The following is a 17,746-nucleotide window of genomic DNA, read 5'->3' on the forward strand; positions in this document are numbered from 1 at the left end:
TAAATAAACTAGATTATACGTGACTTTTATCATCAATTTCTTATCCTAGCCAAAAGGCCCTGCAAGGCCACAAATATTGACTAACTGCTCAGGCCCGAGGGACAACAATATTATATAGATACATTTCATGGGTACTCTCATGTCCATTTAAAAATTAAGTCTAAGAGAAATCTACTCTGTCTTGAAGGAATCACACTCTGGTCTCAATCCTACAAATCGTAGTGTGATACACAGTACAGTGTGCAACATTTTGGCACCTCAGTGCAGCTGTGAGCAAAGGACACAAGTAAGGTTAGTAAGACTCCTTACTATGAAGCAGAAAAAACCCAAGCTTCTTGTGTCTGCCTGCTTACTCTCAAGGTGGCAGCAAAAATCTGGTCAGGGAGTGGATGGAGAATGAACGTGTCAGAGGCAATTCATGGGTGTAAGGCGATGATCCTGCCTAGCAGAGATGTGGAGCACTGCATGAATAAATTCAAAATTAAAAGTGACACTCAACGTGGGATTGCAGGGGAACTTGAGCCTATTCTTAAAAGACTGCTGTGTGGCCACCCAAGTACTCCTACTAAGTAGCAAGAGTAAATCTGAAACGGGACATAGGCAGCTAAGCCCCTTGTTTGCAGGCTCATGCTTGTTCTGTACACCAGGCAAGGCCTTGCAGAATCAATGCCTCACTAAAATCCTCCACGTATACATACTTCTCTTGAAGCAGCAAAGAGTTCTGTGGCACCTTATAGACTAACAAACGTATCGGAGCACCAGTTTTCAGATGCAAGTGGGTATTCGCCCACGAAAGCTCATGCTCCAATACATTTGTTAGTCTATAAGGTGCCACAAGAATCTTAGCCGCTTTTACAGATCCAGATTAACACGGCTACCCCTCTGATACTTCATACTTCTCTTGGCGACACACTTCCCTTTTGTTTTACTCCAAACAGGGATAATGTGATGGTCATAAAGCAGTGCTCAATTCTCAATCAGGTTAGGCTAAGTTACCTTACCTCCCTTTAGACTGACCTTGTGCAGCTCTGCACACCTGTGCCGTGTCACACCTGTACTGTGCTGTGCAGTAGCAAGTTCTCAATCTAAAAGGCTGGGCTTTTTCACTAGGGCCACAAGTGAACAACATAAACCCTTTTACCCAGGTATATTATACACCCAGACAAAAGACCACACAAATCTAGAATTAGTATAATTGTTACTAGCAGTACAAAAATATGGCCATTGAACTTGCTACACACAAGAATACGCTCCATATAACAATGCTCTTGCAGTAAACAACAGTTAGGGGCTATCAGACTAATGACAAAGAGGAACTAGTTATTAAAAAGTGATTGCTATGTAGGTAAAAAGTCTTCTTGTCACAGGATAATCTTGAAACTACAGGGATGAACTGTGTGTTATTAAAAACATGGTAATAACGAAAACTGAAAAATTACTCCAAACTGGAAGAAACAGGAGATATTAAAAGGGACGGTAGGCCTGAGCCACAGTGTTTTCTTCTAAGTTTGAATGTCCCCATAGCTTGTGAGCAGTTGGAATTGCAGTTTTGAACTGGTTCCCATCTGTAATTCAAGGGACATTGTCAAACCTAATATGGCAGCAACAATATGTATGTCCTAGCTCCTATGTGCTGTGAAGTCAGAATACTCAACTTCTGGGACCATCTTGGTCTCCTAGGTACTGGCTGGGCCCCACCCAACTTGGCCAGTTGAAAAGAAGCCAAAGGTCAGTTGTTATGACAGGGCAAATTAAAAGAGAGAGAAAAGGAACCTTGAGTATGCCTTTTGTTCACTTTCATTGGCCAGTAATCCACAGTAGATCCTGTACATTATGAGCCACAAGCTCACGGTATTTAGACTGCAAGACAATGCAAAAAGTAACCTGGGTTTCTTCTGTCACCGCACCTCAGTCTGTATGTGTCAAGGCTTGGAGACTCTTTTCCTTGTGTGACCTACCTCTTTCCTAGTGGGTCTCCAATAGAGAAGTCTAGAGTCAAGAAATGTGAAGATTTAATTCCCTTTCTGAGTGGGCAAGGCTTTGAGGCTGGGAAACAAAGATCCGAAGAGAAACAGGAAAGAGAAGCCACCCTGTACCAGCACAACCGGACCTTGTTCCACCAGAGCAATTGCTCGTCGCAACACGGCATCGAAGGAGTCCTGTCCAACTGCAAAAACTCTACTTGTAAACAGAAGGCAAATCCAGAACAGTGCAAGTCATGCTGCAGCTAGGCATGCACAGTGGGCATGCTGCGACCTCTGACAACATCAGTGTCACTGTAGTTTACATTTGAAAACAAATGTGTTTAGCTCATTTGCCTTATTTATTGCTTAGCTTCAAAATCCAAGTCTCGCCTTCTTCCCACACTTCCGAATAAGTGTGTCACCTTGTGGGACACCACTCGATGGTCTGAGAAACCCCAATTACCTATGGAGTTTCTAGTTGAGTAACTATCCTTATATTGGTTATTCACTTTCCTGGTTATTTCCCAGGGGAGGCAGGCACCAGGTGCTAATACCAAACACCAAATTCAGGAATCATTTTGGTATAACACCGTACCTTAGGGGGTATATAGCTACAGAGCTACGGTATTTCTGCAACATAAACCTGGCATTCATTGTATAGCCAAGACTCAGCACTGATGGGACTTTGCAAATTTCTTCTCTCCAAATCACCTCAGAGAGATGGTCAACAGCTGAAATCTGTTTTTTGGTGGTTGTTTTTTTCTCTCTGCATGAGCGGCTATTCTAAACTGTAAGTGATGCACAATCTAAATGAGCTGGGAATGGGTTTGCCAACCCCTCCTCTGTAGAATCTGTATTAGCTTGCACACAAAATAGCACTTCAGACCATCATGTACTAAAGTTCTGACCATCTGTGCCAGTAAATGGCAATGATAAATTCAATGGGAATTAATATTTCTCACCGATTCACCCTCAGTATACTATCCCTGTAGCTAATGCCACCATGTGCTTTCCTGTAATTCTAATAAATAGCAATTGGTAGCAGTCCACTTGGTAATAAATATTGGGAAAAAATGGTGTAAGGTAGACATACTCTGCAGAAGAGAGTCCAAGGCAATTTGCAGCAACCACTCAGGCATCAGTGCCAATCAGAATTGTCTGCCTAGCAGAAAAAAACAGTCCCCACACAGCTGCTACCATCTGTAACAGGCCAAATTAGAAATAATGAGAGAGAGAGAGAGACTACTAGGAATGGTTGCAAAGTCACATAGACCAGCTGTAGCTTCCTCCACATCTGCCAGGGTGCCTTTCCCTCAATATTATCCTTACAACAATATAATATGTCACCATCTGCTGGTAGCCTCCAATTTTGCACTGTAGCAATTCAGTGAACTAATCTGCAGAATATTGTTCTTATCTTTAAAGGAAGTGTGATATTAACAGCCCAAACCCTTGTGAAATGATGGCTTTCGGTGAGTTTGTGAAGCTCAGCCAGCATTCATAGCTTGACCAAAGAACCTGACACAGAGGTGAAGGACAGGAAAGAGGCGAGAGCCCTTGAAAGAAGCTCCACTCTTATGGAGGGGGATTGAGCACAGCCCTTTGAGGAACATGACTAGGAACACTGATTGCTTGGCACAGGGAAAGAGAGAAAGGAAAAGCCAGAGAGAAGCAGTACACTCTAACTCACAAGACTGTGGACTCAACCTCTCAAGGTCCCCAATCAAACCCCTCCCTCTCTTGGTCTCCCTCAGATCTCCATCCATCCTAAACTTCTCCCAGTCACTAATCATGAAGTCATTTTGGGGGTGCCTGGTCAGCACATTCCCCCATCAAGCAGTCTTCAACAACATCTACCTGCTCATTCAACCATCTACTTTTTTTTTTGTGGTAGTCCTACAAAGGTAGAGGATGCTTCCCCATACTAGTGTCTGACTTCTCCATATACAATAGTTCTAGTCTAAAAAAAAAAATCCATGCTGTAACTTTACTTTTCTGCACACATAGGTTTAATATCTTCATCCACCTTGGAGAGGATGAATTAACATCTGAACAGCACTTTGAAGATGTAAAATCCTAAGTATGTAGCACACAAACTTATTGTTGCCACGTTCATCTTCCCTTGTTTGTTACTCTCTCTTCTTTTCCCTAGATCCCAGGCAACATTTTGTCTAGGTTGTGATGCCAATAAATTATTGAATCGAAATGTCTGAAGAGCTATAAGCTCCATCTACATAATAAATAAGAACTATTAATTGTACTGAATGACGTCAATGGGTTTCACAGAAAATAAACATTTTGTGTGTTTCCCAGCCCTGATTGGTGTATCTGCACACTGCCACAATAAAATAGGTAATACCTCATCTTTCAGGATAAATAGGGATTTTGGGGTACCTTGTAATGTTTAATTCTCTCTTTATGGAGTTGGAAGAAACTTCCACTCTCCCACTCCGAACTTGAGGCCAACTGACAAAAGATACAAACCTTAAATATACACTCCAGACATCATTTTCTGAACATTGGACTGTCTTTGTCCAGGGCACATTTTGCACATTGCTAATGACTTTGATGTAATTAGTGCTTCCAACATTGGCCACAGCTATCCTTCCCATTACATATTCAGGACACATGCTGCATGCTGGGTAAGATTCAGGAGATAGAGTTAAATGCTACGTTTTATTTAGAGGAAGAAGGCATGTTTGATAAACAGCTTTATCTTGAAAGTAATTCCAATTTTTTTTATAGCTTATCATACTTCTCTTATATTCAGTCTAAATGTCACACATCACCATCTATAGGTTGGCTATTGTCAGTGACCTTTGCATTACCTTGAAAAAGCACCGGCAGCTTCTTTTCTTCCAGCTGCTCAAAGAAAGAAGACGGGGAGACACTGAACTCTTTCATTCCCGGTTAACCTAATACCTCATTTTGACTAACATGCCTGGTCCCTAACAGGTGACATTCGAGTTAGTCACTAAATACCAATAGCATGGCACAATCTACAGAATTCAAAGGAAGCAATACACTACATAGAATGTGCTACTAAAATGGGTCACATAGTAACCGGTGTAAACAGATATATGCAATACGAAGTATTCATTTTACCTCCAGGGACTGTGGATTCCCAAATAGTCAGCCACAAACTGGAGAGCTAAAGTGTTTAAAAAAAAAAACAACAGGTTACATTGGATTGTAGATTAAACGAGAGAAAATGTTAGCTAATTAAATGGTAATGATGCAAGCTCGGTGCTTATGTTTTGACTTATTTGCCTAATGGTGTTAGCATTTAAATGGTCAGCTTTGAAGTTAACAAACAGCCTATTAAAATGCATGGAGGGAATGCTCAGCTCTTTGGGTGCTATTGTTTCAGACTGTCTGGCTGCAGATTCAACAAAACAGCAGTGATGGGATTTACATAGTGGTTTTGCAACTGGAAAGGCTAGAAACTCTTTTTTATTTAAATGAAAGCTTATATTATTGAGAACACAGCATGCGGGAAAGGCCTAAATCTGCTAGCTTCGTCCAAACCCTGGGATTTCTATTGTCCCAGGTGACTGTTTAAATGGAATTGCTTGGTTCCCAGCCAATTGCCATGTATAGTGACCATCCTATTGCAGCCAGCCAAAAGCTCCACTGACTTGCTAAACTCACTTTTAACTGCACTGTGAAGGGTTAATAGCAAATCCACTGCTGCCAGCGAACGATAAAGGAGGTACAGAGGCGAAAATTACATCTCATAATGAAAATTCCTCAAGGTGCTGCCACTATTGAAAGGACAGAAATAATTAAGAGATAATTGTCAACGGAATAGCACATTCTCAGAGGATAATGGTCTCCTGCTGCTACAAGAATGCCAAGGCAAAGCCAAGGCATTTATGGAAAATAAATGTCATGGTGAGGGCAAGACTTTTTTTTCCTCAAAGTACTGAACGTTGATCCTGTGACAATATTTTATTATTCCGGATCATTGATGTTGGTGCAGTACTTCTTCACTATACCGTTGCAAGCCTATTGCAATTTCACTGCCTCGGAGAAAGGCCATGTGTTTCATCTGATGGAATTTATATAATACTTACATTATACTTAGCATGCTTGCCATTCCCAGCATTCACCATACAGTGATGCTAGAGATATCTGCTTATTACCTATCCTAATAGGAAGTACTGTGGTACCTTGGGTATAGCTGAGTGATAACATGGCAAATATTTATATTGTAGTGGCCACCACAGTAGGGGCTTGATGCAGCTCTTGTTAAAATTTTCAGGCCCTACATAATGGTTTAGATGAAGACTTGTAAATAATTGGTTTTAAATTGGCTCATATCCTATTTTGCTTCTTTAGTGTGTACCAAGAAGGTAAGAAAGGTTTTGGTTTTTTCCATCTTATAGCTATTAGCTATTAGAAAGACAAGGTATATGAAGTTACATTTTTATTGGTCCATTAAAAGATATTATCTGTCCTCACCCACTTCGTCTAATACCCTGGGATCAACATGGCTACAACAGCACTGCATACATCTATTAGGTGTGTCAGCTCTGATTATTCCTGGGTTTGTTAAAGGAATTAGTGGAAGTGTCACAAGGTGACACAGGTCTCAGACCTTAACTAAAGGGCTGGAGACTCTGAATCTTCAACAAAGGCTTCCTTTTTTCAAGCAAACAAAAAACAAGGACTAATAATAAGCTGTCTAAAAAAACCCTTGTATGCAATGTTGTCACAGCCACGTCAGTCACAGGATATTATAGAGACAAGGAGGTGAGTAATAATCTATCTTTGTAAATATATTACCTCCCCTGCTTTGTCTCTCTAAAAAACCCTTCTCCTCCATTGCTCATCTTTTCTTTTTGGTTCTTATGATGTCATTCTACTAGTTAAAGGTAATGCCTTTTATCATAAAGAAGAGACTGAACCTATCCATTTGTTTCAGTCACCTGTCACATCTTGCCCTTAATTCAGATTGTTAACTTTTTAGGGAAGGGACTCCCTTTACCACCACTTACTGCCTCTGCAGCAAAACTACGGCTTTCCTGCTTCAGTTCAGGTGTTCCATGACTATGCATCAGGCCATCATACTTGGCTCTCAGTCTTTCATGCAAAATTTTCATGTGATTATTTAAAAGGGCAAATTAAAATATCAGTTCCTTTAAAAAAAATCCAAGATATAGTGATGACATAGGCAAAGGGAGATGCAGAATATGATAATTGTATCAGGATTACATTGACAATAAAACACTGGCAACCGTTTTTCGAATGATTGTCTGATGATTTTTAATATTGTATTTTAACCAACTACATTATCAAGAAACTAAAGAAACATGACTTTCACTGTGATTTTCTGTCTGCTAAAGTGACACAAGAAGCACTATTATCAGGTTTATGATCTGATGGCCACCTTTCATATTTTAAATTATGTATCAAAAGGGATGGCACTCAAATGAATCCTCCCTATGGTCAAAACCTTTTCAGCTGTCTACTTCAAACAAATTCTCTTTTTCTCCTTCATGTCCATTCGCATTTTGATTGTCAGCACATAGCAAAGAGATCATTGCAAATCATAAATGCTTTTCATGCTAAAACATATGGTTATTTTACTTGGCCAAAAATCTTGATTTTTTTTGTTTTTTTACTAGGCTAAAAAGAAGTTTAGAAAGTTATTTGGTCGCTACGCACAGCACAACTTGCTGTATGCAGCTCTCTTGGTATTGGCACATCTTTGTGCATCTGACTATGGCCCATGTACATGATTATTGCAAATGCAGTTGATGTACACGCTGTCTATATGGGCTTCATGTCTTTTTTTAATCTGTGTTTTAGTCTATCTTGCTAGGCTGGCCTTTCTGACCATAGTATACATCAGCCGTAAACAACTTGGCCAACATGTCATATTTACCACCAATTCTCAGGTCCTACTAATTATGGCTGCTGCAATCACAAGTGACACACGTTTCACCAGTGGTTCTACACTACAGAATTTACCAATAAATGATAGAGACTTTTGGAGGTAGGGTCACAGCATATTGTGTCAAAAAGGCATGTTACAGCCAACTGTATCTGTTTTTATCCTAAGATCATGTGACCAGCCACAGCACTGAGCCTGGCGGCAATTGCCTCCCATATTTTATTATTTATTTGTATAACTAGGAGCCCAAGTCGTGGACCAGGACCCCATTGTGCTAGGTGCTGTGCAAACACAGTACAAAAAGACAGGTCCATCCCCTTACCCTTTGAGTTACCCCAGAGCAGCAGCTCCTTGTTAAGCAACTCACTCCTGAGGAGCTCCACGCTCACTATGCTTGGGACACTTTCCAACAGCCAGCCAGCCAGCCTCATTACCACCTGCATATTCCATTACTTACAGCATTCATTCAATGGGTGACTCGTATGTGGTTAAACACTGCTTAGTATTTTTTGGCTCTTCTGTATTAGAAGATGAAGTATAGGAAAGGTTATCGGTAATACTACTTCACTCATAGACAATGCTTGTTTTCTGAGGATCAAAATGTGCTTTATACTGGAGGGAAGTTGTAGCATCCTTTTGTACAGAGAGGGAAATGGAGGCGGTGAGTGGACATCTGAAAGCCTAAGGTCATTCACAGGTTTTGTCTGCATTGCCAGTATACCTTGGCAATCCTGTGCGCCTCACTCAGGCACTACTCACTAAAAGTGTGCCCCAACGAGGTGTATAGGATTGGGCTCTGAATTGTTAGGCGAGTTGTCCTCTGTGGTGCCCCTAGTGTAGCTGTTTACACCTGTGCAAACCATAAACAAAAGGGGTATATAATTCTGATATGGTGGAATTTTACATTCAGTTTGCACAGGTGCACATGCCTACCCAAAGGGCAAGGCAGTGGGCAGTTAGGTATAGAGCATATCTGTATAGAGCAAATGTCAGTATAGACATATCACATTCAGACCCAAAACCTAATCCAGATAGTCAGGCAGTGCTCTAGGGAGCATCTCCCAAGGAAAAAAAATCCTTTCCCAGGACCATGACAGCAGAGCTGGTCACCCAGGAAGTTAATCAGATCTTGTATCCTTTGAATAGTTATAAATCTGATTTTTAGGACAGCTGACAAGTATTGTATATGATTTTTAAAAGCTGGATTACTCAAAGAAAAACCCACATATCATGGGTTAGTTACAAAAGCCTCAGAGAGAACAAACCAAGAGAACACTGATCACAAGAAGAGAAAAGTGCAGTAAATTTTGATAAATTAAAAAAAGTTAAAAAGAAAAACAAATCATGAAAAACAAATCATGAAAAACAAATCAGGCAAAGATAAAGAGAACTGAATCTAGGTTGGAGCTGAGTCACATAGGTGATCAACCACAATCAGTTACCTCGTTGGTGGTCTTTAAATAAAGGTCAAACAAAATTGTACTGAAAGCCACATGGGGATCATTTAAAGTGGTTATTTAAGGCAACGGGATGCCTGTTGGAGGCGGTGTTCAGGGCTAGTTTAACTGTATTTTTAATAGCATTTAATTTGTTCATCAGTGTTTGGAGTGACCCTTCTTTGATGCATTATATGAAAATCTTTTCGCTACTGTTCATATTTTCTTTCACCTTACAAGCACTGCTTACTCCCACAGTGTTTCATGGAACAGAAATCTTGCGGGTCAAAATAGTTTGCTTCCTTGCCACTGCACCATGTGATTTCTGAGGTGGGTGGCCCGAGTCATTGGTAGCTGGGTGCAGGGGCAGTCTATTGAGGCAAGGACATTGAGCACAGCCAAAGTATATAAAAGCAGCAAAGAATCCTGTGGCACCTTATAGACTAACAGACGTTTTGGAGCATGAGCTTTCGTGGGTGAATACCCACTTCGTCAGATGCGTGTAGTGGAAATTTCCAGGGGCACGTATATATATGCAGGCAAGCTAGAGATAATGAGGTAGTTCAATCAGGAAGGATGAGGCCCTATTCTGGCAGTTGAGGTGTGAAAACCAAGGGAGGAGAAACTGGTTTTGTAATTGGCAAGCCATTCACAGTCTTTGTTCAATCCTGAGCTGATGGTGTCAAATTTGCAGATGAGCTGAAGCTCAGCAGTTTCTCTTTGAAGTCTGGTCCTGAAGTTTTTTTGCTGCAGGATGGCCACCTTAAGGTCTGCTATAGTGTGGCCAGGGAGGTTGAAGTGTTCTCCTACAGGTTTTTGTATATTGCCATTCCTAATATCTGATTTGTGTCCGTTTATCCTTTTCCATAGCGACTGCCCAGTTTGGCCGATGTACATAGCAGAGGGGCATTGCTGGCATATGATGGCGTATATTACATTGGTGGACGTGCAGGTGAATGAACCGGTGATGGTGTGGCTGATCTGGTTAGGTCCTGTGATGGTGTCGCTGGTGTAGATATGTGGGCAGAGTTGGCATCGAGGTTTGTTGCATGGATTGGTTCCTGAGCTAGAGTTACTATGGTGCGGTGTGCAGTTACTGGTGAGAATATGTTTCAGGTTGGCAGGTTGCCTGTGGCCGAGGACTGGCCTGCCACCCCAGGCCTGTGAAAGTGTGGGATCATTGTCCAGGATGGATTGTAGATCCCTGATTATGCGTTGGAGAGGTTTTAGCTGGGGACTGTATGTGATGGCCAGTGGAGTCCTGTTGGTTTCTTTCTTGGGTTTGTCTTGCAGTAGGAGGCTTCTGGGTACACGCCTGGCTCTGTTGATCTGTTTCCTTATTTCCTCATGCGGGTATTGTAGTTTTGAGAATGCTTGGTGGAGATTTTGTAGGTGTTGGTCTCTGTCTGAGGGGTTAGAGCAGATGCGGTTGTACCTCAGTGCTTGGCGGTAGACAATGGATCGTGTGATGTGCCCGGGATGGAAGCTGGAGGCATGAAGGTAGGCATAGCAGTCGGTAGGTTTTTGGTATAGGGTGGTGGTAATGTGACCATCACTTATTTGCACCGTGGTGTCTAGGAAGTGGACCTCCCGTGTAGATTGGTCCAGGCTGAGGTTGATGGTGGGGTGGAAGCTGTTGAAATCGTGGTGGAATTTTTCCAGAGTCTCCTTCCCATGGGTCCAGATGATGAAGATGTCATCAATGTAGCGTAGGTAGAGAAGGGGCGTGAGTGGACGAGAGCTGAGGAAGCGTTGTTCCAGGTCGGCCATAAAAATATTGGCATATTGTGGGGCCATGTGGGTGCCCATAGCGGTGCCACTGATCTGGAGATATATATTGTCATCAAATTTGAAATAGTTGTGTGTGAGGATAAAGGCACAGAGCTCAGTGGCCAGTTGTGCTGTGGCATCATCAGGGATACTGTTCCTGACAGCTTGTATTCCATCTGTGTGTGGGATGTTTGTGTAGAGAGCCTCTACATCCATTGTGGCTAGGATGGTGTTTTCTGGAAAGTCACCAATGCATTGTAGTTTCCTCAGGAAATCAGTGGTGTCACGGAGATAGCTGGGAGTGCTGGTGGCATAGGGTCTGAGTAGAGAGTCCACATATCCAGACAGTCTTTCAGTGAGAGTGCCAATGCCCGAGATGATGGGACGTCCAGGATTTCCGGGTTTGTGGATCTTGGGTAGTAGATAGAATAACCCTGGTTGGGGCTCTAAGGGTATATTGATTTGTTCCAGTGTTAGTGTAGGGAGTGTCCTGAGTAGATGTTGCAGTTTCTTAGTGTATTCCTCAGTGGGAAGTGGCCTGTAGAATTTGGTATTGGAGAGTTGTCTGGCGGCCTCCTTTTGGTAGTCAGACCTGTTCATGATGACAACAGCACCTCCTTTATCAGCCTCTTTGATGATAATGTCTGGGTGGTTTCTGAGGCTGTGGATGGCATTGCGTTCTGCACGACTTAGGTTATGAGGCAAGCGATGTTGTTTTTCCACAATTTCTGCCTGTGCACGTCAGCGGAAGCATTCAATGTAGAGGTCCAGACTATCATTTTGACCCTCAGGAGGAGTCCATGTGGAGTTCTTCTTCTTGTGCTGTTGGTGGGAAGGTACCTGTGTATCAGTGTGCTGTTCAGTGTTGTCCTGAAAGTATTCTTTGAGTCAGAGACGGCGAAAGTAGGCTTCCAGATCGCCGCAGAACTGTATCTTGTTGGTGGGGGTGGCAGGGCAGAAAGAGAGTCCCCGAGATAGGACAGACTTTTCTTCTGGGCTGAGTGTGTAGTTGGATAGATTGACGATATTACTGGGTGGGTTGGGGGTACCACGGTTGTGGCCCCATGAGGCAGGTAGGAGTTTAGACAGCTTACAGTCCTTTTTCCTTTGTAGAGAGGTGAAGTGAGTAATGTAGATCTCCTGTCTTATTTTTAGTGAAGTCCATTTGTATGGAAGTTTGGTTATTAATGAGAGTCTCCAGGTTGGAGAGCTCTTTTTTGATGTTTTCCTGTTTGCTGCATAGGATGCTGATCAGGTGGTTCCTCAGTTTCTTTGATAGAGTATGGCACAATCTCTCACTGTGGTCTGTGTAGTATGTAGATAGCAGTGGATTTTTTACCTTTAGTCTATTTGGTATGATGTCCATCCGTTTGCATTTGGAAAGAAAGATGATATCTGTCTGTATATAGTATATGTATATATATATATATGTATATGTATAGAGTATATAGGCTCCACACCCTTATATATATGTATATGTATAGAGTATATAGACTCCACACCCTTAGCCCCAACTCTTCTGGGACAGAAAGAGCAGAGGATCCATGCACCCACCAAGGCAATTTAACTTATTTAATTATCAAACAATTGATGAAAAAAATATTTAAGGGCCTCTGATTCTGATATTGTGCTGATTGTGTTGTTCCTGTGTAGATTTGGTTATGGCAAAGGATTCTTAGATGTCCAGTTATATAGTTTTCACTGTAGTTGCCAATTTGGATATGAAAATGCAGGTTTTGCATGTTATGGAGGACATGCAATGCAACTCTTGTACAGAGATGGTAAATAGGCTTGGAAGGATTAGATTTTTATCTTTAAATGTTGATAAACATCGACTTCACTGCACAAACACAAAACAACAACAACAAAAATATTTCCATCAATAATTTACAGATAGATAAAGTAAGAAAAATACTGCCTGAGAATTTAAAGTTTAAGTATATTTACTTTGTATATTTTGATATATGGTGTTGATCAGTGGTGGGCAACCTGCGGCCTATGGGCCACTTGCAGGCCATAGGTTGCCCACCACCAATGTTGATACTTTGTGTTTTAACGGTTACAAAGCTTTAGCTTCTTGAATCTCAGCATCTATTGTCATTAAATAATTGGCTGACCCTCCCACTGTTTGACTTTCCCCATAATTTCTCACAATTATGAAAAATTAAAATCAACACATATCGATTATTTTAAGAACTTTTTACATTATGCATCAAAATTATTAACAAAAAAAATAAAAATTAAATTCTGTCAAACCTAATTGTAAGATCTTGGGGATGGGGACTGCGTTTTTGTACAGCTTGCTGGAGGTCCAATGGGATCCTGATCCATGACGGGAGATACCCAATACAAATAAAAAACAGAGAACGTTGTCATAAAGACCATATCTCTTCGGGGAGATGATGAGGGAACAAGGAAGGAAGTTGAAGATCAAAATTAATGATGAGGTATCTTATGGATAAATCAAGTCTGACACTAAGTATGTATGCAGATATTTGCATCTGAATACAGTGAAACAAAAATAAAAATAGCTTTCAGAACTTACTTAAAATTAAAGGCCATTTAGACACTACACCAACCATATGCCGGGAGATGTTTGCCTCCATTGTGGTATGTACAGTGGACTGCTTTTTCATATGAACCTTTTAGAGAATGCTGCAGAAGGATGCTGTACATCCCAAGAGCTAATATCTTTTTTGGGATCAACTTCTGTTCAGGTCTGGGAAAGGTAATCAATATCACAGGTAAATACAAGGTGGAACAGACTGTTAAGTGTAAGCAGATAACACAGATTGCAAGAAACCATTCAGAGTGAAATAGGCAATTAACACCTCTGCAATCATATGACAAAGGAGAGGTAGTGGGTCACAGATTGTCCTAATGAGACATAAAACCTGTGTCTCAATGGAAGCCATGATTTTTGGTGTCTAGCGCAGTTATGCATTTAAGCTCCCAGACTCGTCTTTTAAAGGTGTTCTTCAAATTTCCTTTGAGGACAAAGAATGAGCAATCAGATGTGGAGTGATCATTTTATGAGAAGTGTTCACCCACAAGTGGTTGGATGTTTTGGTCTTATTTGTCTGTGCGAGTTCATTCAAGAGCATCATGAGTGTCTAAATTCACCTGCAGTTATTACTGGGGCATAGATGCACTGGATGAGCTACACCACTATTGTAATAGGCATCTGTAGGACCTCTGGATTCTGAAAGGTGTGTTGTGGGGGATATGGATCATCATAGCAGTAGAGATATGGCTTCAGGTTTTGCATCTGTTATTATGGCAGGATCTGGTGCCGCGTTGAGTTGATGTATCCTGGTCTGATGATGAGCTTGGCAAAGTTGAGGGATGTGCGAAGGCCAAAAGAGGGGATTCTGGAAATATTTCTTTCAGGATGGGGTCCCCATCAACTATGGGTTATACTTGTTTGATGCACGGGTTCCAGTGAGAGACAGTAGGGTGACAAGTAGGCATGTGCAGTCAGTGAGTATTCCCCCCTTGGTATTGAAGCAGATTCTCCTGGGGAATTAAGGTGGCCCATTTCATGAAGTGATCTACTTCGCTGGTGGAGTTTCCTTGTTTTGTGAAGGTGGTTTTAAGGGTGTATACCAGATTTTCTTCTCAGAACGTATTCTGTAGTACCTGAGTGTCTAGCTGTAGATAACAGATTTCTTGGTGTGTCTAGGGTGCCTGCTGGATCTCTGGAGTTAAGTGTGGTGTTCTGTGGGTTTCTTGTATTCAATTTTCTGTTGGGCTCCATTGCTGAAGCTCATTGTGCTGCCCAGAAAATTGATGCTAGTGTGGGAGTGTTCTATAGAGAGCTTGAGGGATGTGTAGTGGTTGTTGAATTTGTGATAGAAATCTATGAGGGAGTTTAGGTCATCTCTACAGAGGATGAAAATGTCATCATGTATCTCAGGTAGATCATTGGTTTCTAGATGTGTTTATCCAGAATTTTTTCCTTGGGATGGCTTATGGAGAGGTTAGCATATTGGGAAGCCATCCTGGTATCCTTGACTGTTCCTCTGCTTTGAACAAAGTGATGGTTGTTGAATGTAATTTTGTGAAGAGTGATGATGAAATAGATGAGTTTGGTGATGTGTTTGGAGTGGATATCTGAGTGTTGTCCATTGTCTTGTAGATATTTGAGGCAGGCAGCAATGTAGTAATGGACATGGATTTTGGTATATAGGGAGGCGATATCCATGGTGGCAAGTATGGTGTTCTGAGGGAGGTTGTTGATGTCGCAGACTTTCTAGAGGAAGTCAGTTGTATCCTGGAGGAAACTTGCCCCTTTGTGTGGTGAGTGGTTTGAGGATGGTTTCTATGAGTCCTGGTATTCCTTCAGTAAGAGTGCCATGGCCAGATATGATGGATCTACCTAGGTTCCCTTGTTTGTGTATCTTGGAAGCAGGTAGAAGGTCCCTGGGGTGGGTTCATGGGGGAATAATAGCTCTGTGGAGCTTGATTGCTTGTCTCTTTCACCAACAGCAGCTGGTCCAGTAAAAGATACCTTCCTTGTCTCTCTCATATCCTTGGATCAGCACAACTACAGCAACACTTCTATACCACTGAACACTTACTGGTTTCAAGAACACAGTACTACCAGCATCTACACCTTTTCAGGAAAGAATATAATAGAGCACAACTCTGGAAAAATCTCTTTCGTACCTTGAGTCTATACAATTATTTAAATCAAGCAAACAAGTCCAGAGGCCATTGGCTGTTGTAATCTGGAGACTACCCAGCTAAAACTGAGCAGACAAAATACTTGTACTAAACCCTGTGTTAGGACTCCAAAATACACGAATAATTACCAGTCCATTATCACTCATGGGACACAATGAGCATGTGCTCTCATAAATATTACTTTGTGTTTAGTGGAAACTGTTAGGATATAGACGTATTGGAGCATGAGCTTTCGTGGGTGAATACCCACTTTGTCAGATGCATCCGACGAAGTGGGTATTCACTCACGAAAGCTCATGCTCCAATACATCTGTTAGTGTATAAGGTGCCACAGGACTCTTTGCTGCTTTTACAGATCCAGATTAACATGGCTACCCCTCTGATACTTGTTAAGATATAGATATTCAGGCCTGTCTGCAAAGGCCTATACTTTAAGAATGTAGGTGTATTCTTATCATTAAGTTAGTTACAGAGGTATAAAAGAAAGAATCAACATCACTGTCTATCTGTGTAAGGGCCTTCTCTCGCTGTGACAGTCTAAGGCCCTGTTCTTAGGCTAAGGCCTTCTGCTAAGTAGCAGAGGCAGCCATAAGCTGGGAAGCGTATGGTCACATCCTTACATTGCAAACTAGTCACATTGAAATAAGGTGCTATTGGGCTGTTAGGACTACAATCCTGTCCTGATATTCCTATCACCTCCAGAGAAAGGGAAGAGCCTAGAAGATATAAAAGGAAACTGAGTTTGATAGAACCCTGTCTGGCAAGAACTCACTTATCAATAGCTGGGATGTGAAATCCTCATTTCTGTATTGTTTTATCACTGTAGTCTCCGCTTCCCTATTGTTTGTCTCTATGATCTCTATCTGGTTCTGTGATTGTTTCTGTCTGCTGTATAATTAAATTTGTTGGGTGCAAACCAGTTAAGGTGGTGGGATATAATTGGTTAAATAATTATGATACAATGTGTTAGGATTGGTTTGTTAAATTTCAGTAAAATGATTGGTTAAGGTATAGCTAAGCAGAACTCAAGTTATACTATATAGTCTGCAGTCAATTGGGAAGTAAAGAGGTGGGGGAATGGGAACAGGGAATGGGGGTGGGAGAATTGGAATCATGTTTTGCTAATGGGGGGTGGGAAATGGGAACAGGGACACAGGCAAGGCTCTGTGGTTTCAGAGCTGGGAAGGGGGACACTGAGGAAGGAAACTGGAATCATGCTTGCTGGAAGTTCACCCCAATAAACATTGAATTGTTTGCACCTTCGGACTTTGGGTATTGTTGCTCTCTGTTCATGCGAGAAGGACCAGGGAAGTGAGAGGGTGAAGGAATAAGCCCCCTAACTGAAACTACCAATTCTTATTTCAAGAAAGGTGTGATGAGAAATTCTCCTGCTGAATACACAGCCGGTGGTTCCCACATGCTACTCTTGAGGACACAGAACCCTGAGTAACTCCCAACTCTGCCAAACCCCTTGGTTCCCCTGGACAACCAAAAATATTCAAGAAACACAGCCCATTTGTGTAACAATTGTGCTATACAGGCATTAAAGGGGAATGCTAGATATTGCTTATGAGTCCAGTAGTCTGTCTGTTGGATTACATGCCTCATGTGGTCTCATGGTATCCAAGGACAGGTTGTGCACTAATTTTTGTTCACCAATACAACAGGGTAAAATGTTTTGAGATGGCTTAGAAACCCACCAGTGTCTTGTTAATTGTCATCTAATATCCAAAGGAATATCTGTTCTGGGGCTAAGAACATTCCCTGTCCCTGAAAGTCATGGCAGGGGCTGGCTGGTCACCCACTGAAGATGTCAGAGGTGGGCATTCCCAAGACCAGACGGGCCTAAGAAAATGCACCATGTTAAAGGCAAAGAGCCCTAGCCAGTTGTGTGTCTGTGTGGTGGTCGTGGTGATGGTGTTATGGGGAAAGAGGACTGTGGCCTATTGAAGGGAAAGATGAGTTGCTTGTATGTGTATTTGGCAAGGAGG

The sequence above is a fragment of the Gopherus evgoodei genome, chromosome 2 (genome assembly GCF_007399415.2).
Source record: "Gopherus evgoodei ecotype Sinaloan lineage chromosome 2, rGopEvg1_v1.p, whole genome shotgun sequence".
In the NCBI taxonomy this organism is placed as follows: domain Eukaryota; kingdom Metazoa; phylum Chordata; order Testudines; family Testudinidae; genus Gopherus; species Gopherus evgoodei.